The sequence below is a fragment of the Crocuta crocuta genome, unplaced genomic scaffold (assembly GCF_008692635.1).
Source record: "Crocuta crocuta isolate KB4526 unplaced genomic scaffold, BGI_CrCroc_1.0 scaffold39, whole genome shotgun sequence".
Classification (NCBI taxonomy): domain Eukaryota; kingdom Metazoa; phylum Chordata; class Mammalia; order Carnivora; family Hyaenidae; genus Crocuta; species Crocuta crocuta.
In genome coordinates this window covers 4,861,307-4,885,286 of record NW_027533334.1, presented here as the reverse complement: position 1 = coordinate 4,885,286, position 23,980 = coordinate 4,861,307, and the positions used below count along the sequence as shown (strand labels likewise).

At 39.4% G+C, this 23,980-nt stretch overlaps 1 protein-coding gene across 5 annotated transcripts in view; it reads right to left on the bottom strand.

Moving 5' to 3' along the window:
• NCALD (neurocalcin delta) overlaps positions 1-23,980 on the bottom strand; it is a 388,241-nt gene that overhangs the window by 78,722 nt on the left and 285,539 nt on the right. Inside the window, exon 1 of one of the 5 annotated variants that reach the window (XM_077748198.1) lies at positions 1,623-1,739. The exons of the other annotated variants lie outside the window; for them this stretch is intronic. The gene's annotated coding sequence lies outside the window, so the exon portion shown is untranslated. Of the gene's footprint in view, positions 1-1,622; positions 1,740-23,980 lie in introns of those variants that run through there. 5 annotated transcript variants of the gene reach the window in all.

Sequence of the window (23,980 nt, the reverse complement as noted above, 5' to 3'; positions counted from 1 at the left end):
TAAGAATGTGGCCTCTGAGTTATTATAATCATGAGCTAAATCATATGATGACATGATGCCTCAATAGATATGTCTTGACTTAAGCATGTTGGATTTTTTGGAAAATCCTCCATGGGGACTCTGGCCAAGGATAAACTTATCAACTGCCAGTCGGTTAAATGAATTTTCAGTCATTGAAAGCTATTGAAAAATTACTGATGCACACACAACTATTCACTTATCACTGACTGAAGCTAAATACTGTTCAAAATCCTCATTTCAATCTCCAAGAGTAAAATAAATGCAATCAGAATTCTGAAACTAGTTAAGAACAATATATTCTTGCATTACTTTGGGATATAATTCATATAAGATACATATTTCATGTACATAGTCAAACCATTATTATCTATCCATCAAAATAGTAGGTATATTATGCATGCTGCTCTAACATTTGCCTATTTTTCCTGTTGAATTTGTAAGATTTAGAAACCTGATTATAAATGTAGGCTTCGATTAACTTCGATGCCAGAGGTTTTCTTTGAATTACAAGCTGCAAAACCATCCAAGCTGTGTGCCATGATAGAAAACCCAAGATTACTAAACTGGGGAAGAAAATGAACTACAACAATGCAAATAAAACAATTTGCATGGTATATTGCAATGCAAGGAATAAGAGATAAGAAGCCTTATTAATCACAGTAATCAAATTATTCATTCAAGACCTGGAGCAAAATATAATGACTATTTATATCTGTATTTGCATTAAAGTAAGTTAGTTTTAGGGCTATTATTTTCCTCTATGGGTAATATTTCAATTCTTAAATGAAATATTAAGAACTGAATGAAATTCTTAAATGAAATATTAAGGATTTACACGAGTCCTTCCTTAGTAAAGATCATCAATGCCATTCTCTTCACAGCTGAATTTTCAGAGGAAGATACTGAAAATGTACACTTTGCTCTAACAAGCAAGAAGCAACTGCATGCACACACTACACACGCGAAAGAGGTTCCACCCAACTTCCTTGGCATATTCCAGATGATTTTCCTCTAAACAGGAAGCTGTTGACAGTTTCCCTGGTATTTTCAGAATACCCTATTTACAAGAAAAGCCCCAACTTTTGTTTCAAATCCCCCCCGCTGTGCCTATCGTTGCTAATTATGCATGCTGCAAACAAGATAGAAACCAAATTCCAAACTATTCTAGGCTGATTCAGAATGGGGAACAATTGTAAAAAACAAAACAAAACAAAACAAAAAAACCCAAAACCAGCAGCTAGTAACATATTGCAAGGCTATGCTGGAGTCTTTAAACCCAAAACAATGCTGAAGGGAAGATTCCTGGAATTCAATGGGAATATTTGGCTTGGCTGCAAAATCCGTATCTCTGAATAATGTCATGTTAGCAAGTGTTGAGCAAGAAAGGCGATTATACTTTAACTTACTTCAGAGAACATTAATCCAAATTTAACCAAATTCCGGAGACTGCACAAAATTAGCAACTAGAAACTGCTTCACATTTTTCCCCCTGGTACAACAATAATTGCTCATGAAGGCAAACTTGTAGGAGGTAAAAGAGACGGGAAAACCACAATAAGCTATAAAGCATCTAAGTATTGTATATAAAGCAGACGAATTACCTCACACAAAAGAAGTACAAGATTTAACAGTCCATGCTCTGCAGCCCCTGGGAAGCAGCGGTGCGGCGTGAAGAGCAGCAGCAGCAGCGGCCAGCATCCACCAGATTCTCACAGGCCTTTGACTGTGTGGACTCAGCCACAGACTCTGCCTCCAGCTGACGTCAAAGTCCCTGTCACATGGCCAGATGAAAGCCAAGAGAGCATTGGTTGTCGTAGCAACCACAGAACAGCTCTGAAATTATTTCAATAGGTCATCTGTCACTGTGGGGGGCGTGTGTGTGTGTACACACATTGTACACACACACACGCACTCCACAGTCATCACGGACAGCTCCGGGACAACCTCACCCCCTGAAGTTGTGACTCAGGCTTGCCTACTTTTTCCTCTTTAAGACTTCAGTGTCTGTTCTTGACACTTCCTTGCAGGAAAATGCATGCCACTCTGAAGTTCCCACTGGTCTCGTTATCACCAGCACGAAGCATGCCTCTCTCTTTACAGAACAGAAGGAAAGAAACTGAAAAACTCTGGAGGTGGGGGGGTAGTTTTCTGAGCTAATGAAATCTATTTGTAAGCAAATGGATAAAAACAGAAACTCAAGGGGAATTGGAAGAAAAGAGATCTTAAAAACTGTGTAAGAATCCACGTCGTTTTATGGAGACCATGCTAGTGATAGAAACAAAAACAAGAAACATGGGGTAAGTGGCACAGAGTCAGGTGAGAGAATCTAATGACCCTGACACTAAGAGGATGGGGGGAAACGGCTGATGAATTTCAAAGTCCTGCATTGTCAAATGTCTATGAGACAATGATGATCAAAGTTTGAAAACAGCACCACTTTATTTTTTTATTTTTTAAATTTTTTTTTATTTATTTCTGAGAGAGAGAGAGACAGCGTGAGCAGGGGAGGGTCAGAGAGTGAGAGGGACATACAGAATCTGAAGCAGGCTCCAGGCTCTGAGCTAGCCGTCAGCACAAAGCCCAACACGGGGCTCAAACCCATGAACCGTGTGATCATGACCTGAGCTGAAGTCGGACGCTCAACCGACTGACCCATCCAGGTGCCCCGAAAACAGCACCACTTTGAAACAACCTTGCGAGCACCTCAAAAACACTTGTAGACCTTTGCATTGAGGTCACCATACAGGTGCCAAATCCTCTCCTCCTAAATGCTCTCCTCTTAAAGGCCATCATCTGAGTCCCTCTGGGGCTCAGCACAGAGTAAATGGATGAATGTCCCATGAACACCAAGTGCAGTGAAAGCCTAGAGCAGCAGAATAAAGAACAGTCCTGCACATTTTCTAACTTCAGCTTCATTTCCTTTAAGACAAACCCACGTACTTCTAATTCAGCACACGTGCTTGTTTCCTAGTTCATTCTCCCTCTCAATTAACAGGAAACCAACTAAACAGAATGAAATGAAGCCCACAGGAAGGGTCTCTGAAAAATACATGCAGAACATGTATACTCAATCAAAGGGCAAAAGGGTTAAAAGGCCAGGGAAAAGAGATTGCTTTCAAAACCCGAAGGACCTTTCCATGCTAGTGTTATCAGGATTTCTATTCTGGCTCTTAGAAAAAGGTGGGGGGGTAGTAGCTCTGGGGTGTTACAAAATATAAACGGAAGCAAAACCAGGTGAGCAGATTACATTTGTGCCACTCTAAAAGAATGAAATTTCCTCAGAGTTAGAAATTGTTTCTTGTTGAACAATAAGACTCCTATCCAAACCGTGGCTGTAAAATCCTCCTATTCCATCTTCTCCTTTTCCTTCTTTCCCAGCACCAACTGGGAGAAAAGACAGATTTGTATTTAAAAGTTATTTTCCTGATGCTATTAGCTGTAGCAGTACAGAAGTAAAATCAAGCTGCAATGCTACAACGATTTCAGAGTTATGACAGATGAGAATTTACCTGTTCGCGTAAGAACAATGGGCTCATTGAACCCCATGTCTGTTTAAATAGGTCGAGATGTCTCACTAGGGGCAGATTTCAGCCACAATTCACAATTGTGCAGTGTGTTCCAGTTATAGTTCTGGGTTTCTGTTCAGAAATGCACATCCCAGTCATGAGTGGGATAGGAAGAGAGGAGAGAAAGCGTGTCTTTCTAGACTTCGAGGGCCCCATGTCCTCTGAGCTGCCTGTTGTAACATCTCTCTGACTCCAGATCCACACGCAGCTGACTGATCAGCTCTTCCTCTTTCTGCAGCTTGAGCATCTGAGAAAACTGCAGTACCAAGCTCTGCCAATAGATGATGTCCTCTGAAACAAGAAGTTCTTGGTGATGAAAATTCCTAAAACCCAGGGCTTGAACTTGAAATTCAGCAAAAGCTAACACCCTTTCATGTTGAATTTTCCATCATTTTTAGACAAAGTATACTTTATATTGACTTGGGCTTAAACTCATGATAAGTGAAAATAATCAGTCGACTGACCTTCAAAATGAAAAGTGCTTGCTTCCAAAATGCTGTCATTTTCCCTTTGTAAATTACCTAGGATTAAGAGATTCTTCTTACAGCTGAAGAAGCTACTAGTCACCTGCAGGGTTGAAATCACGATGATTGATCTCTCTGGATCTCAGGTTTCTACCAGTTTGGCTAATCAATCCAAGCGCAGTTTAAAATATCATGGGACATACAGATGAGGGTCTTTCCAATCACAGCCCACCACACTGGGGGAGTATTGTTTAGTTTTTAAATGACAACTCATTTTTTTTTTAGGTGAAAATGATTCACTGAAATTAAAAATACCCACTCAAAAACAGTTCTGCACCATAGTTTTCCCTTGCTGTATGAATGCCAAGGCTGCCTATTATTAGTCTGACCACTTTGCCAGAAATAACTGATAAACACCAAACATGGAGGCTGACTTGGGTTCACACACCTGAATTAACAGGGGCTCTGGGTCATGAATGGGCAGCTATAATCAGCCTTTCTAGGTAAAAATGTTCCTATCTCCCCATCTTAACATTAGTGGGAAGGCCATGGACCTATTTTTGGAGACACTGGGTTCAAATCTCATCTGGGCAATTTACTTAAGTCCTCTGATCCTCAGTGCCTATATCCCAAGATTGTTGTGAAGGTTATAAAGTTAATGTATTCCAGAATTCCGACTCCCAGCCATAGGGTAGATGGCTTAATGTGTATGTCATTTCTGGTTTATCTTTCTGACTCTGATAAGTCTACAAAGACTTTTGGGTAAAGGAGAGACTCTTATTCATCTCTATAATTCTACGGTTAGCACAGGGCATAGAACATGATGAATGCTCAATAAATGTTGAGTGTCTCTATTATTGAGAAATCACTGCTGAGCAACAGAAAGAAATGGTTCCTTTCTCTTCTCTCTAAAAAAGAAGAGAGAGCCTCCCCTCAACCTCCCAAAAAGGCAAAGGAAGAAAAACTAAAAATTAAAATGTAGACTTATCACAACATTTTCTAACAATGAAAGGGTTCAAATAAATTTACCAAGTAAATCAAACTTATCATTATTAAATCATGAGATAAGTGATATGCTGATGTATTTTATGACTATTGCTGTTGATGCTGGATAATCTTTTCTATTAACTGACACTAATTGAGCCCTTAATACATGTAAAGCATTGTTCTAAGTGCTGTCAAGGTATTAAATCATTTACTATAATAACACTATGAGGCAGGTACATTCTTTTCCAGATTTCACAGCTGATGAACCTTACTTAGGCATAGAGATGTCAAGTAATTGGCCTATGTAGTGCATGGCAGAGCCTGGCTTCATGAATTCTGGGAAATAATTTACATGTGATGCATTTTTAGAAAGAATTGAAGTATTTCTTATATTCATTTTATACTTGAGGATTGTTTTTATTTTTAATTTCTTATGAGGAATAGAAGGCCAACTTAATCTTTTCTGCATCTAGGAACTAGCTTTGGCCTAAGGAGTAATATGGCAAGAAAAATCAAATCAGGAAGATGTGAATCAAGGAGAAGGGGCAAAGTGAAATAGTGAAAATATCCTAACTGAAACTGCCCAGATTATTATGGTCTTCACTGAAGCAACTATTTGGATTGCCCAGGCTGGGGCAACTTCTGTTGCCCACTATGGTGAAGTTTCATGTGTTCAAACCAACACTCTCACTGAGATAATAGTCAGACCTGGCTTTAAAAAAAAAAAAAAGTGGCTGGAAGGCATCAAAGAGTAGCAAAGGCAGAAAAAATCTGTAAGTTCCAAGATCTCAGATAAAAGGAAAATGTATTGATGTAAGCCCAACATTCTCTACATTATCTGCTCCTTTTCTCCGCAAATTATTTGTTAAGTGGTGTTGGGTTCCTGGCATCTCAGAGGCCAGAGAGACAAAAATTAGAGTACAAATATTCAAAAGCATCCAGAAATTTAGGGATTGAGTCCTTTAAAAAATAAAAAAAAGGTATCATAAAGAAGTGATACTAAGTTTCTGAACTGTTTTCTTCTTGAAGTATTTGCCAATTCCTAAATAATGTTGGGCATTAGAACAAGAAGTAAAGCATAAAACTGCTGCAAAGAGCATAAGAATGTAAAGGGAGAGGTTACCCATCTTGTAGTCTTGGGATACAAAAATTGGAGTTCAGGATCCTCCAAAGAGTTGGAGCTGGTAAACACCCTAAGTTTTCAGGTCTCATAACTCAAAGGCAATGCCACAGAAATCATGGAAAACAGGAAATAGATGCACCTTCAAAAAACTCAGGATCCATCCTAGAATTATTTCATGCGTAGTTGGATCAAGGTAATTTGTCTATATTCTAACTCTCTTCTGGAAAAAATTAACCCTCTCTAAAGAAAGATGACATCATATGGAACCTCTACCATTTCTCATTCACCAATTCCAATTTAATATAAAACTATTAATCATGCCAAGAGATAGGTCTAAATCCAAGAGGACAAAAGAGAGAGATCCATTGGTGAGTCACCTTTTGTAGTTATCAGACATAGATTTAAACATAACTTTAAGTAGAGGTGCCTGAGTGGCTCAGTTGGTTAAGCATCTGACTCTTGATTTGGGCTCAGGTCATGATCTTGAGTCATGGGATCAAGCCCTGTGTCAGGGTCCATGCCCAACACGGAGCCTGCTTGTCTCTCTCTCTTCCTCTGCCCCTTCCCCCGCTCTTAAAAAAATAAAAATAAGATGAAAATAACTGTAAGTAATATTTTCAAGAAAATGAATGGCAAGATGGATAATTCTACCTGTAAAAAAATTAAGTCTTTGAAAAAGGAACTATTGAATTTAAGAAAAACCCAGCAACTGAAATTAAGAACACAATACATTAGTTCAAGAGTATAGAAGATAGGGGAACCTGGGTGGCTCAGTTGGTTAATAGTCCAACTCTTAATTTTGGTTCAAGTCATGATCTGGAGGTTCCTGGGATTGAACCCCACTTCTGCCTCTGTAGTGAGCATGGAGTCTGCTTGGGATTCTCTCTCTCTCCTTCTCTCTCTGTCCCTCCCTCACTTGTGCATCCTCTCTCTCTCTTTCAAAGTAAATAAATAAAACATTAAAAACAAAAAAGAATAGAAAAGATATACCAAAAAAGAAAAATAGTGACATGAAAGGTAGATTAGCAGACAATATCTAGAGTGAAGTATAAGAAGAAAAGAAGAATGGAAAATACAGAAAACAATGTAAGAGGCATTTTGGATATGATGAAAGGCTAATGTGTGTGTTTGGGAGAGGAGAGAGATAGGACAAAAGCAATATTTGAAGAGAAGTGGCTGAGAAATTTCTAAAATTTATAAAACAACAGATTTAAGAACCCCTTTGTAACCCAAATAGGATAACTACAAAGAAAATCACATGTAGACACATCATGACCAACCTGCTGAACATTAAAGACAAAGACAAAATCTTAAAAGCAATGAGACTATAAAGTCATATTAAGTCTAATTTTTTTAAATGTTTTTATTTATTTTTTGAGAGAAAGAGAGAGAGAAAATGGGGAAGGGGCAGAGAGAAAGACACACACAGAATTTGAGGCAGCCTCTAGTCTTGGAGCTGTCAGCCCAGAGCTCAATGCAGGGCTTGAACCTGTGAACCGCGAGATCATGACCTGACCCAAAGTCAGACGCTCAACTGATTGAACCACCCAGGTTCCCCATAAAGTTATATTAACTCTAAATGCATAACAGAAGACTTTTTAATGGTAAAACTCAACAGTAAGACAAACAATCCATTTAGAAAATAGCAAAAGACAGAGATATTCCCCCAAAGAATATATACAGATGACAAATAAACACATGAAAAGATTTTCTAACATTATTAACCATTAGGGAAATGCAAGTTAAAAAGAAAACATAATGAGATATCACTACACACTTATCAAAATGACTAAAATAAAAAATAGTGACCATATCAAATGTTGGCAAGGATGCAGAGAAACTGAATCACTTATACATTGCTGACGGGATTGTAAAATGATACAGCCACTATGGTAAATAGTTTGGCCGTTTTTCAAAAATATTACACATGCAACCACCATATGACTCAGCGATTGTATTCCTGTTATTTCAGAGAAATGAAGACTTAGGTTAACACAGCAGCTTGTACATGAAAGCCTATAGCTTTGTGATGGCCATTAATTTGAAACAATTCAGATGCTTTCAACAGATGAATGGTAAACAACGTTTAGTGTATCCACACCTGGGAATACTGTTCAGTACTAAAACGGAACAAGCTACTGCTACCCAAGAAAGCCTGCATGAATGCCCACAGAATTTTCCTGAGTGAAAAAACTAATCTCAAAAGGTCACAAACTATATGATCCATTTATATACCATTATTGATATGGCAAAACTATAGAAACAGATTTGTGATTTCCAGAGAGTAAAGTGGTGGTAGGTGGGAGAGAAGCACTTAGGTTGTTAAAGAACAACATGAGGAATCCTTGTGGTGATGACAATTTGTGCATCTTGACAACTTCTGTATCAATGTCAGTATCCTGGTTGGAACATTCACAAAATGTTACCTTTCAGGAAAAGTGGGTAAAAGATATTCGGATTCTCTCTGCATTACTACTTACAACTGCATATGAATCTACACCTATCTCAAAATAAAAGTTTAATTTTAAGAATTTTAAACGAAGATAACATAAAACATTTTCAGTCAAAAACTGAGGGAGGTTTTTTTTCAAAAGAATTACACTAAATTTCTAAAGAGTTATTTAGGCAGAAGAAAATAACCTCAGATGAAAATACAGAGATACAGAAGGGTAAATACATATGTAAGTCTAAATGAATACTGATTTTATAAAATTATGGCTTGTGGGGCTTAAAATATGTGTAGATTCAAAATATAGGGCAACATTAGCAGAAAAGGTAAGAAAGGATGGGTAGAATTGAGATGTTCTAAGATTCTTGTATTCTGGTAAAAATACTAATTAATAAGTCTCTAATAAGTGAAGGGCACACAGCGTGATCCTTGTATCTACTAAAAGACTAACAAAAGAATGAATAGCTAATAAATTAATAAATTGGAAACTCATTTTTAAAATTTCTTGATTCCCAAAAGAAGCAAGAAAGGAGGGGAAAAAAGAAAGAAAATGATAGGATAAATGATAACATCAAATATTTAATCTCAAACATGTGAATATTTACCAAAATACTTAAATTGATTAAAACTGTAATTAAAAAACAACAAACATCAGATTGTATTAACAAGCAAATTCTAACTTTACTGGATTCGAGAAATGGGAAGTGATATCCAAACTACCAAGCAAAAGCCGGTGTAGCTACATTACTAACAAGAAATAGTAGTTGATAGTATTATAATCAAGAAATATTGCAGGAGGGGTGCCTAGGGGGCGCAGTCAGTTAAGTGTCCGGCTCCTGATTTTGGCTCAGGTCATGATCTCACAGTTTGTGAGTTCGAGCCCTGCATTGGGCTCCATGCTGTCAGTGCAGAGCCTGCTTGGGATTCTGTATCTCTCCTTCTCTCCCTTCCCCTCCTTCACTCTTTCTCAAAATAAATAAATAAACTTAAAAGAAATACTACTAGAGATCTGAAGGAACACTTTATAATCTGCTTTTCTAAATATGCATATGTACCTAATAAAACAGCACCAAGATAAATAGAAAAAGATCATAGTCATAGTACTGATTTAACATTTTCCCCAATAACTCATAGAACAAATAGAAATCAAAAAGGTAGAGATACAGAATATTTTAATGACAAAATTAACCAACTTGGCTTAATTAACATATGAAGAATAATCTCAATTATAGAATGCACATTTTTTTCTCAAATGTATTTAACAATATTGACTACATGCTGGACCATAAGAATGTCTCAACACATTGTAAATGATCAAAATCACAGAGTATACTCTTTGTGCACACTGGAGCACAACTAATAACCAGTACTTAAAAAGACAAATAGAAAACCTCTAAATGGAAACTAAGCAATACATTTCTAAGGTACCCATGGAGTAAACAGATTACATTAAAATTTAGAAATATTTTGAACTGAACAACAAAATATGATGCATCAAAACTTGCATGCACCTAAAGCACTATTTAATGAAAATGTGTATATATGTTAAAGTACACACACACACACACACACACACACACACACACTAGCTCTCTTTTAAAATGGTACTTTGAGGAGCTCCATGGACATATTCCCCAGTACAACAAGCATAACTAGTGAAAAATACTTTAAAATATCACAAAGTCTCTGAAAATCTTACTTTGGGCATATAGCCAATGAAGAAACATTTATTTAAGAAAAAAATACTAAAACTTCATAAGAACACTAAGAGTGTCTGGCACTTGAGTCATGATCCTCCCTAACCCCTCAGCTCAGCTTGATGGAAGTTAAATGCTAGAAAGGTGTGAGCAATACAATTGGGTTCCTTCTCCCCTCAGCTCTCAATCAGAGGATATACTGCCTCACTGCAAAAGTAAGGCCATCAGCATTTCTCCTATTCTGGCGTTAGTCCTGGTGAGTACAGCCAAGATGTTGGGGGCTCCCTTTGTCTACCTAGCCCCCACTCACAGCGCAAACAGGCTCTACTCCAGGTACAATAGGTAAAAAACGTTGGGGCCTTATTGTTCTCACCACAGCTCACTGTAGGACACAGATTCTATGTCAGAGTCAGTCTGAGAAGACTGGAGGCTACCACCATAGTCCAGTGTCCAGAGCAGTTACTCAGAGCTTTTTTCAGAGAGGCAGTCCATAAGAACAGAAAGCTCTGAAGATCTTCCCAAAGGAAATGACTATTTGAAACACTGTGGGGAAGTTCAAGTTTAAGGGTGCTCTTAAAAACAATGGAGATTTTGTGTGGTAAAAATTCAGAGGAGGCTGACACAAGAGCAAAAGCTATCCTGCAGACCAGCTAGTTTACCAGAGAGCACCATGGAAAGAGGGAGCTGAAAAGAGCCCTCCTGGGCTCAGAACAAACCTCAAAGACCTCAAAGGGCCTCATAGGGCCTCAAAAACCCTTTGATGAATGTAATTGGATGAGACTATGGAGCAATTTATGTCCCAGGGCGTTATGAGAAATACTAGCCCAATCAGCAAAAAATTAGTGAAGCCTTCTATCTGGGTGTGATACCGAATGTGGTGGATGGCTTAGCAGAGATCAGGGAAAGAGGCAAAGAGAGCCACACTAAACCTAATTTTCCCAGGGTGACTGGGCAGTTACTGAAACGGTGATATGACAGCACCTTTGTATTGTGCTTTATGGTTTATTTTAATGATTCTATTCATTTGACCCCAAATTAATATAAGCATTTAATTTTCTAAAAGGCTGAATATCCACAGTCTACATCTCTACCACCAGCAGTGGAGGAAAAGAGCAAAGTAAAACAACAAAGGTAAAAGGAAGGAAATTATAAAGAGAGCAGAAATTAATTAAATTGAAAACAATGTACTATAAAGAACACAAGCCATAACTGATTCTTTAAACAAATAGAATTAATAGACACCTAGAAGAATGAGACAGAAACAGAGAAAGACAGAGAGAGGAGAAAAGTGCAAGTTCTTATTTAAGGCATACTTTGTGCATATTAAACCTATTCCTAACTGTTAGAGTTTCTACCATCAAAATTTGGGAACTTTATGGGGCACCTGGCTGGTTTAGTCAGTGTAGCATGTGACTCTTGATCTCGGGGTTATGAGTTCGAGCCCCACATTGGATGCTTAATTAACAATTTTTTTTTTTAAGTTGGGAACTATGTGCAAGTGAAATGCCACATGTTAAATAAGCTTATGGAATTTCATGTAATTTCCAGAATCCTTAGAGAAGAAAATAAATTGTATTGCATACAAAAGCAATGCAAAATAAGTGCTATATAACAGCTTTTCATTTCTCCAAATAATTAAGCTAGTACCCTTTAGTTATAATATTCATGAAAGTCTCCTTAAAGTCTTTCTGGACACTGAGAAATCACAAAGGAAAAAAGAGACAACAAAATCATTCAATGAATAAAAATGGCCTCTCCTTTCATCGTGCCTGCCTTTTCATAGATTGAATGAGAGAAATAAATTCTTTTCTCAAAGAGAATTTCTCACAGGAAACTAAGAATTTTGTTTTGTAGAAAAATTGTCCACAAATCATCTCTTTATATTTAATTTCCCATACAAAAGAAAAGCTGCAAAATGCCACTTTCCCATCAGCAACATTTAGTACATTTAAAGCAAATATTGTAATAAGATGTTTGTTTTTGCCTTTTTGGAAAGATTGCTTTAGAACTGTAACCCTTCCTTTGCTATCAGACTGACACTCTTGCATATTTATAAATCACAAATCATCAAGGATTCTATTACTTCCTACTTCCAAGGGATAAGGAAATAAACTGCAAAAGAGTGAAGAATCTAAATGGTTTTCCTGTGGCGGCTGTGTTGAAAGTGCAGTTCCTATAAACAAGAAGAGAAGCAATCCCAAAACTCATCTTCAGCCCAAAGTCATACATTGTGTTGAGTTTTGTGCAAAATGTTGGCATAAAGGACTCTTACTGTGTTAGAATGGGGTTGGGTACACTCAAATTTAAATGTAGGCTTCCCAAATATGATTTTGGATGGCATACTTGACCTCTCTGAGCCCTGATTTTATTATCTGTGTAATAGAAATACTAACAATTACCTTGCAAAGTGGTTATAAGGAATGATGTTCAAATTAGTAATGCATCTGTTACAGTTAAGGAGATAGTGAATATTCACAACTAATAGTTAACAAATGTGCTAATTAAGGCCCAGTTTACCCTGTTAATGTTTTCTGAAAAACTTACTTAAAATGTGATTTTCTGTTTTCATTGAATTCCATAGAGAGCAAATTATAACGGTTCTTAATATCAGCAGAATTCTGAATTTATATTTCCATGGCCTATAAGTCCATTTAATAGCATTTATGACAGTTAAAACCACAGCATAGAATCCTATTTAGCTTATTAAATTATTTATTTCTTATAAAAAAGGGAAAATAGGGCATTAGTTATTAGTTTGCTGATATTAGCTTCTTTTCTAAAAAAGTAACCCCTAAAAAAGCACACACCATATACTCGAAGAACTGCAAATCTATAGGTTTTTTTAATACAAAAAGTTTTTCCATGGTAACCCTTACACAGATTTGTATAAAGCAAATGTTCTAATACTGTAAAAGTGGTGAATCTTGCCTTAATAAAATCAAGTGTATATAAATCTTAGTGTAGCAAAATAATCAATTAGAACATTTAGAGCATAACTACTTCCTCTGGTACATATAAAATGCAATTCAATTATAGAAAAAATAACTGATTACTTTTCACAAAAACATTTGACTAAAGGAGGCAGCTGTCTTCTTGACTATTGTCTTAATAATCAGAATACTTATTTTACTTACTGTGTTTGGGCAACGTGATAGATTAATGCTCTCCCCTTCCTCCCCCCACCTCCACCCCCAGATGTTTCTCTTCTAATCCCAGGAGCACTGTGAATATGTTATCTTACATACTGAAAGTGAATTAAGGTTGCCAATCAGCTGATCTTAAAATAGGAAGATTATTCTGGATTATCTGATGAGCCCAATATAATCACAAGAGTTCTTAAAAATGGAAGAGACAGAAAGATCACAGCATGAAAAGGTCTTGGCCCAATGTTGTTGGTTCTGAAGATGGACAAAGGGGCCATGAGCCAAATGTGCAGGCAGCCTCTAGAAGATGGGAAAGGAAAGGAAATTGCTATTATCTGAATGTTTGTATCGCCTTAAAATCCATTTGTCTAGAATCTAACCCCCAATGTGATGGTATTAGGAGGTGGTGCCTCTGGAAGGTGATTGGGTCATGAGGATGAAGCCCTTTCAAAGAGGGTCCAGAGAGCCTTGTCACCCCTTCTACCATGTAAAGATACAGCAAGAAGTTAGCAACCTTGGAAAGGCCCTTTCCAAGATGGCAAAAGATGGCACCCTGATCTTTGGACTTCCAGCATCCAGAAGTGTGAGAAATAAATATCTGTTATTTATAAGCCACCAACTTTATGATTTTTTAAAAATTTATTTTAGACTGAAAATATGAGCATGGGAGAGGGGCAGAGGGACAGAGGAAGAATCTTAAGCAGGCTCCACACTTACCATGGAGCCCAACATGGGGCTCAATCCCATGACTCGGGGATCGTAACCTGAGCTGAAATCAAGAGTCTAACGTTCGAATGAATCACCCAGGTGTCCCTGATATTGTTGTTTAGCATCCCGAATGATTACAATAGAAGTGGACCCTATCCATCCTGTCCTAGAGCCTCCACAAAGGATCACAACTCTGTCTATATCTTGAGTGTACTCCAGTAAGACCCATTTCAGAGTTCAGACCTCCAGAACTGTTAGGTAATAAATTTGTGTTATTTTAAGATTGGGATAACTTTTTGTAGCAGCAATAGGAAACTAAGACAGGCAAGAAATGTGTGATGAGTACACCTTCTAAGCAAGACTTTATGAAGGAGATAAATGATGAGCTCTTCAAGGAGCTAAGAGGACAGTTAAGAGGAGAGAGCAAATACCCCAGGAGAGGCACAGCAAAGTGCCATATGGCTTCAAGGGAGGGGCATGACCCTCCCAGTTGGGAGCAAAGCCACTGCTCAAAAACTTGCAGCAGTGTCTTTACAGCAGCCTTCCAAGAAGACAAAGTCCTGCCCTAGTCGAACTTTGGTCATTCCATCAAGTCCTCTGATCCTAGAAATTCTATCTATGAAAAGACTTGCATTGCAGGAACAATATTTCAAGAGCTGGCCTGAAAGTGGCTCAGGTCAGAGAACATGCAAACAAGAAAGAAAAGAAACCAAGGACTACACTGCTCTCTCGCTATCATCTCCAGTTAAGATGTGACCCAGCATCACAGGAGAGGGTACATTCTCAGACTGGCTGGAATGAGATGGCTCATATCCAAAGCTATCCTGGACATCTGTCCTATCAACCTTTCCTTGAGGTTGTCTTAGCTTCTTGTACTCTTATCAGTGGGAAGCCACAACAGTCTTCATTATGGTACCACCCAAACAACCAAAATGTTAGATTCTCTCTGAAGAGGGACGGTGACCACCAAAAGAGCACTGGGTGGAGACTCAAGGGCTACACAAATCCCAGTCCCTCACCACTACCACCAAAACAGTCTATGAGCCAAACTCATCACCAAAGATTTTATGGTTTTCACTTTTTTACATGTAAAATGAGATGTTCAATTACTGACTTTCCTATAATGTTAAGTCACAGATATCCTTGGAGTTCAGCCATGATATTAGCAACTTCATTAAGAAGCGAGAGCCCACAGTGCCTGGATGCACTTGTGCCAGGGCTGGAAGGAATCCAGAAACATTTCTGGAGCAACAAGACTTCACACTGGCCTTTCTCCAAACGATTTTCTTATAAGGGATTTCACCATGAAATCCTCAGCTGCCAGTAGAAATTGATGAAGTAGGGATAGGAGAAGCAGTGGCCATGGGGTGTTGGGGGGGTTACCCTTGCCAAAGAGGGAGAATCACAGGATGAAAGGAAAACGACTGACAAGGCTGTCTGCTTGGGAATGAATAACAGTGGGAGTTCCAAAAGAATGATGAGGGGCTTGGAGTCAGAGTCACATAGCAAGAGTCCCTGGTTACAGCCTCTGAGCTCCCCAGAACCTCTCCATTTCCTCAAGTTACTCCACGGGTTCTAGGAGCCATTTCAGCATCATATCAGTAACTGTGCTTTTTGCTGAGCCAGCTTGAGTGGGTAGTCCATCATCTGAAAGCAAATGAGCTCTAATACAAACACTATCAGCCCACCTTTGTCCTTCACTAAATTAGTGCCGCTGATTTCTCAAAACTGAAAAAGACCCTGGGGATTTATCTAGTTCAATTTGTTCATTCAGACATTAATTTAAAAATCTTCAGGGGCGCCTGGGTGGCTTAGTCGGTTAAGCGTCCGACTTTCGCTTAGGTCATGATCTCGCGGTTCGTGGGTTCGGGCCCTGCGTCGGGCTCTGTGCTGACTGCCAGCTCAGAGCCTGGAGCCTGTTTCAGTCTGTGGCTCCCTCTCTTTCTGACCCTCCCCTGTTCACGCTGTCTCTCTCTCTCCTAGAAATTAAAAAAAAAAAAACATTAAAAACAAACAAACAAACATGGTTTGTTTAAAAAAAAATCTTCAGTAGTGCTATGTGTCAGGCACTGTGCTAGGCTGGGTCAATACAGCAGTGAATAAGAAAGACACTGTCCTTGGCCTCATGGAGTTTACAGTTATGAAGAATCACAACATTTAATAAATAATGAGTGGTGCAGAATGGGAGCTACCTGGTGCTAGCCCAGGAGGACCTAACTCAGCCTGGAATTTCACAGAAAAGCTCCCTTGTTGAGAACATCATGCAGGAGTGAAGAAGAAAGAGAGGAGGGAGACGGTTGAGGAGTTGCAAGACATGAGAAAGCAGAGAGTTTGAAGTCTTGGGGTGGAGAGGTAGCCTGGCACATTAGAGGCGCTGAAAAGGGGCCAGGATGGCAGCCTGTGGAGAGGAGTAAGGAGTACACCGTGGGGCAGCATATGGAGGGCTTTGTAAGCCAATGCAGCAAGGCAACGGAGCCACTTGCTCAAGGACACACAGCAAGTAGGTGGCCCATAGGAGCCTACGTCATCTAGGCGCTAATATAAAGGCCAATTAACATTTTAAAGCAATATTCTTTTAAAATTTCTTTTTTGGGTCTAAAGGTAACACATGCTGATTACGGAACAAACTCGTATTCTGTTGGCACCAAGACCACTGTGGAAATGGCCTGTCGGTGTGTGCAGTACACACCTTGCATGAAGTACAGCATTCACATGATGAACCTGGGCAGACCCATTCTCCCCAGACACTGGACATCTTTGGAAAGACTTAAATTATCAAATCTGTCCAGACTGAGGCATAAAAAAAAGTCTCAGGACTAGGGTTCGTGGCGAAAATCTGTCCATTACACAAAGGACCCCATGCCCTTCCTGGTATGTCAGCTGCTTGCCCATTTTTATTGCATAAAATTGTAGACTTGAAGATAACCTGGTGATTATACCCAGAAAAGTATCTCTTAAAAACTGAGACCCACACATCTCCTCATTTCTTTATGGCTTCACCTCCAGGAAATTTCTAAACATTTCTAGACATCTAGAAGATGGTGTTTCTATCCCCCGACCACAGAAGCCATTTAGAATGCCTCTGCCTCTCCCCACACTCCTGGCTGCTCTCGTTCCCTGGTCAAACCCAAACTGAGCCTTTATGGTAAATATTCACGCAGCGGAATAGAAGCCCCCTGTTTTTCCTCCTGGGAAAGCGCCCTGCAAGCCTAATGGAAGCAGCATTCCCCTCCCCCTCCCCAGTCGGTGAGGCGAGCAGACAAGCCCCGGGAAGCCTGGGGAGCAGATAAAGCCCTTGATTAAGTCGCCATCCTCTTCACAGTTAATTGGCAGATCAGTTTAGGAATTCATGCCTTAGAATTTGTTCCTTCCTGATTGTCATTTTGTTTCCCTGCCACCCGTTACAAGGGTCTCTTTGCCTGTCCTAGCGGTTCCCAACCTAATAATAATTATGGTTTCAGTCTCTTGCCTTGAGTTTCTGACAGCATAAATAATGCAGGTGCACAGAAATAAAGTGTAGCTATGCTGGCTTTTGCTTCTTTAGCCAATCCGCTACCCCCCCTCCCCAAATAAAAGTAAAGAGACTGAATTGATAGATGCATTTTACCGTCCAGCTGCCAAGAGGGCATTGCCAACAATGAGGATTTCTGAATAATAACCCTAAAGAGAGGAGGTTCAGAACGTCCTATTCACTGTGGCCGCAGGCCTCCTGAAAGAGGCATTGTTCCCAGCAGGTCAGGTGGAAGACCCCTCCCGTGAATGCAGCATTCTGAGGAAAGGCGAAGCCATCTTTTTTTTTTTTTTTTTTTAAAACCATCTGACACCAAAAATTTCAAATGCGATTTGGTTCTTAGGGAGCAATACTATACCCTCACAGGTGTGGAATAATCAGGCATCTAAGAACAGCAGTTTCTCCTAAAACAGCTGCAGAAAGGATAAAGATACAAGTCGTCCATGTTAAATCTGGGCCATGGAGTCCCCAGCTCAATGTTTGCATTTCAAGTGCAGGGGGAGGGGTGTGAGATCCGGCTTTCCAGCTGCTGGAAAGGGGAGGGGCCCTGATATGAGGACGTTGCCCTGTGCCCAAAATATAGTTTTTAAAGTGCCCAAGTTTAAAAAGGATAAAATGTGACACAGTGAAATGCTCAAAATAAAATATTCACCCATTCCATTATCCCACACAAGCCCTTTCCCTCATATCCCCTCCCCACCTCATGTTTTCTTCTAACCTTTAATTTGACAAAATAATAATAATAATAAACATAGTTAGGACTTTGGGGGCTTGTTTTACACTTGGCACTGTGCTGAGTAGTTCATGTAAATGATCTCATTTGATCTTCACAATGGCTTCATGAGGTAAGGATCATTATTACGGACTAGGGAAAACTCTCTTAGGAGGGTGGCCGTCATTTGCCTGAGATGCCTGACCTCATTTGTGGAATTAGACAGTTCATGCAAGAGCTGGCACTCCAAATCCAGAAGCCAAAGGTTTTCAAAGCCAAAGGTTTTCCCTTCTTTCCACTCAATGTGGGTTAATGAATACCTTCTATAAGCCTTCAAAGTCTCCTTAGATATCCTTTTCAGTTGCTATGCAAATGCCAATAAATGAATATGGATGGTAGAGTTAACCATTCCCTCACTCCTGCAGAATTCAGTTACTTCTAGATTTTTCCTATTATAAACAACAACATACAAACATCTTCATACACTTACTTTTTTCCCTCGGCTTCTATCCTGAAGAATAATTCTAATGAGAGTGATTACAAAGTCTTAGGTATGAAAATTTTGTACCTGTTGACACTATCTTCAGATTTTTAAATAAACTAATTTTTGTAAAATTTTTAATTGTTTATTTTTTGAAGAAGGAAAGACAGAGCACGAGCAGGTGAGGGGTAGAAAGAGAGGGAGACACAGAATCTGAAGCAGGCTTCAGGCTCTGAGCTGTCAGCACAGAGCTTGATGCGGGGCTCAAGCCCACAAACCACGAGATCATGACCTGAGTGGAAGTTGAACGCTTAACCGACTGAACCACCCAGGCACCCCAATAAACTAATTGTTTTATTGCCACTAGCAAGAAGCAAATATACCGCTTCTCCAAGGCTTATTAGCACTGTATCAGATACATATGTCTATACATGTGTCATATATAATGACGTATATTTGTTTATTTATTGATCTGAGTTTATAAAGTGCCAAATAATAACTTGTCACCACTTGGATTTTTATTGCCTGACCTACTGGACAGGTGGAACATATTTTTACATATATGTTGTCATTTGTATTTCCTTGTCTGTATTTTATATTTAAGACCTCTGCTCCTTTATTCACTGAGATCCAGATTTCGATCCCTCACCAGATACAGCTTGGCACATTCCAAAACTGATCTTTCTCTCCCCTATTTCCAACCCACCCTGGTGAGATGGTGATGATGATGATGATGATGATGATGATATCAGCTCTATGTTAATCATGCCTAATCCCCTTCCTTCCTTATGGGTTTTGCCCAAGAGAATGAATACTATAAAAGACATACAGAGCCCTGTGCTATAAAGAGATTCAAGCAAAGAGCTCCAGAAGTTCAAGATGGGCATCTCCACCCACTGGAGAGTTTAGTTTCTTTGAGCTCATAGTAACCTTACAGTGGGAAAAAAATATCTTGGCAACATATTCATAACTCCTATTATCTCCATATCCAGGTATCCCCTGGGTTGTGAGTAAAAAAATCTCAATATTTTTGAGGAGATAAGGCCATCATGTGCTGGCTGGACAATGTAGGGCACAGTTCTTGTCCCAGCTCTGAAAATGAAGAGCTTTGAAGCTTTTTCTGGGATACTGCTTTCTAGGGGGACAAAAGTAATTCCTACCTCATAAGGTTGTTATAAGTCTTAAATGAGAAATATTTGTGTATCACCTGGTGACTCTGTAAAAGCATGTCAATGTCAGCTGCCTCTCTCCAAAACTTTCTAAAGAAACAAATTATAAAAGATAAGTTACAGAATGTATTGCTTGATTTTTTCCAGTCATACCTTGTCCTTAAATACCAAATAAATGAAGGTATTTAAATATTTAAAATATTTTAGAAACTTCAAAGAAAGCCATGTGAACATCTACTTATTCACAAAGTGGTGTAATGGGGATAGACACACTGGCCTGTTTCACATCAGCATTATCTAGAACACACTTCACCTCTGTGTGAAGGAGAGAAGTGAGCCGGTCACTGGCCTATTTGCCCTCAATTCCATTCCTTCGCTACTATGCTCAGCTCTGTTTTTCAGGGAGTGGACCACGTGAGTTCCACTCTCCAGAACCCCACCAACAGGCTTCTAACTAGATCTAAGTGGTGGGCAACACTAGTGTGCATCCGGAGGAGAGAAGCCATTGTTCCCTTCTGCTTCCCACTACGTGTCCAGCAGGGTGGGTCAGTTCTGACAGGGGCCGCAGCAGGCGACTCTGGGCTCCAGTGGCGTGGACTGTTCCAGCAGCTTCCAGAGGCTTGGCAGCAGATGCAGACTCCCACTGCTGCCATGAATTTGTGCCTGGGCTCTGGGGCACCACCGCTGCCCTGGTGTCTTCTGGTAGCAGTAGGTTTACATTTTTTATCTCTGAGTTACCCCATCTCCCCTTTTGTGTTCCTTCGGGCCTTACTTTTAATATCAGCCCCACTTGGGGGTACCTGGGTGGCTCGGTTGGTTAAAACCAACTTTGGCTCAGGTCATGATCTCATGGTTCATGAGTTCAAACCTCACATCGGGCTTTGTGCTGACAGCTCAGAGTCTGGAGCCTGCTTTGGATTCTGCATCTCCCTCTCTCTTGGCCTTTCCCTGCTCACACTCTGTCTCTATCAAAAATAAAAACACATTAAAAGAAATTAAAAAAAATAAAATCAGTCCCATTTTAAATCTCCTTTGACATACCTAACTTAGTTTCTATTTTTCTAATTAAATTTTTACTGATATAATTAGTTAAAAAGTGAATAAGAAATCCCTTTCTGATGACCGGAATCATACCGATCCAAACAAACCCATAAAATGCAGTCTAATTGTTTTTATGAACCTTGTGAGAATATAAAAATGTCCTTTGATATTTTACATTTATGTAGAGTTCAAAAGTTTTCTGATGACAAATGGAACCTCCTCACAGAATGCCAGAATCCTTTTGGCAAGTAGTTACAGTTTTAGGAAATTAAAAAGATAGTGAGCATGTAAAATGTGAAAAAAAATTTCCTGATGTTAGCAAGGCCATTAAATTTTCTACTTAATCAAAAGAGAAGAAAAAGAAAACACTTAGAACTGGCTGAAAAACTAGGCTTTGGATCTCCTGTTTAAAAAACTGCAATTCTGGGTGGCTCAGTAGGTTAAGCTTCCAACTTTGACTCAGGTCATGATCTTGTAGTTTGTGAGTTTGAGCCCCATGTCAGGCTCTGTGCTGACAGCTCAGAGCCTGGAGGCTGCTTTGGATTCTGTGTCTCCCTGCCCCTCCCCCATAAAAATGAATAAACATTAAAAAAATTAAAGAAAACTGCAATTCTATAAGGCACCCACATGAAAGACAAGAAGAATCCTTCAATGTTCTTTCTTCAAGTCTAAGTTTCTACATATAAGGCCTCGCCACTGGCAAATCTCAGTCCAACTAATATCCTGAGTTTGGTCCACCTTAGAATTTCTAGAGCTCTTTAGGACAAAGGTATTAACAATATTTGTGACCAATACAGACAAGATTTTTTTTTTTTTTTTAATACAGACAAGATTTTGAGCAGATACAAATGTAAAGATCACCAGTCTCCAGGCTTCTTAAGGTCAACAGCATGGAGAAAAAAAAAAACATTTCTAGAAAGAAGGAATCAATGGATGTTTAACAGATCTGATAGGTTCTCAAAATACTAGAAAATTCAGACTGTACTCAGAATGTGCTGTTCTTTAACTGGAGGTTAAGATCAGAATGCAAGAAAGCTCTAGAGAGAAGCCATAAAATTCTCTGAGTGTGGTGGAAGAGGACAACCACAGGCAGAACTGTTGAAATAATTATATAGGGCAATGCCAATGGAGTCAACTGAGAAAGAAAATTCTGGAAAGATCCCTCGGTCTGCCTTCCAAAATCCTAGGAAGAAAATTAAATGTAGCGGCTTACATATTGATCTACATGGGGCCAGTTTGCCTTGCAAATTTTTATTTCCCTTTGATCCACTGTCAAAAGAAACAATGTAAATCCTACAATTATCTCGAACAAAATGTCATTTAATTGTCATGAAACGTCTATATGCAGTCAATTGTTTCTTTGTTCTGATCTCAAAAATAAGGGAAGAAAAAAATACCTTCTGTAAGTAGAGCACGGAACCTATGCTCTGTTCTAACTGTGATGTTGGCCTGTTCCCAGCCTCTATAGAGAAGCTGGAATATGTTATTATTACTGGCAGTGTTTACTACTGATAAGTGCCAACTTCCCTATCTATTGAGCCCTCTCAGTTTCCATTGGCCCTTTGTACCATGGTCCTGATGGGGCCCAAGGCTGTGTCCATGAAGGAAACATTCCTATTGCTATTCTCACAGGGTGCCAACAGCTTCCAAATTATAAATAAAACCAACATACTAGGGTACAAATATGCACAGATCCTGTTTTCCCTTAATAACCCACTAGAAATTTATCCTTGCTTTANAACTTTTTTTCCTACTATCTCTTCAGACAGTGAGTTCATTAAATTTACTACTCTCCATAATCAATAAGACCAGCTGAACAGGGTAAAGAATTGAGCGACTACTATTTGGCCAGCAGTGTGGACATTTTTTATATTAACTCTTTTACTTAATCCTGACATCCATGCTGTGAGTTGAAAGCCTTATCCCCTCTTACAGGTGACAAAACTGAAGGTGATCAACTTGACGCAAGGAGTAGAAGTAGAATGAGATGAACCTGACATCTGAACCCAGGTCTGTTTGACCTGAAAATCTAAGCTCCTCTGAGTGTGTCACACTATGGTAGTCAAGACTGGACAGAGGTCATTATCATTCCATACAAATCACTAATAACTCACATGACCCTGAAGGGAAATCTGTATGTTCTTAACTACCAGCATCATTTCACAGGGAACTTTGCTTCTGAAGTGTGATAGGGAATCTTCCAAGAGGCAATTATACTGGCAGCATTTTCCCTCCTTTCTCTTCTTTGTGAAGTGTCTCACTGTGACTATGCCCACAGATGCAGCTTGCAGAACTGGATAGTCATACCCTACCGTGCAGCGATTCCTCCAGGTTTGGAGGTCACACTGTCTTCCAATAGCACTTCCCCAAAGGCAAGCCTTGGATCACTGCCTGCATCTGTTGTCACCTCTGAGCAGAAGGCTGGGTCATCCAATTAAGTCAGCACTCATTAGGGTGCTCCTGTACCTCCAGTGTGCACAGGACAGAGTGCCAGGCTTGCTGTCTGGAGGGCTTGTCCTTGAGGATCGACCAGTCACTGGATTGACACAAGGTACAGCCTGAGGGTGACACAGAGGGGCAGCCCCAACAGAAGGAAGATCTTGAGTAATCTCGTTGGATCTGGGCCACCATAGAATGTGGATAAATGGAGAGTAATGTGATCCTTAGGATGTGTTTTTCCCCCATGCCTGCAATAGCTCAAGAAAGAAGCTAAGGGTCATTCTGAACTGGATCTAAATAATATTCGGGCCCCCAAGTTAAGTCAGACACCCTCAAACCCCTGGAGCTAAGTGGCAGGTTATCCTATGGGAGGATAATGTGCCAAGTCATTAATTTCAGTTCTGTCCTTGCTACACTTTTACACTTCTGTTAAAAAAAAAAAAAAAAAAAAAAAAAAAAAAAAAAAAAA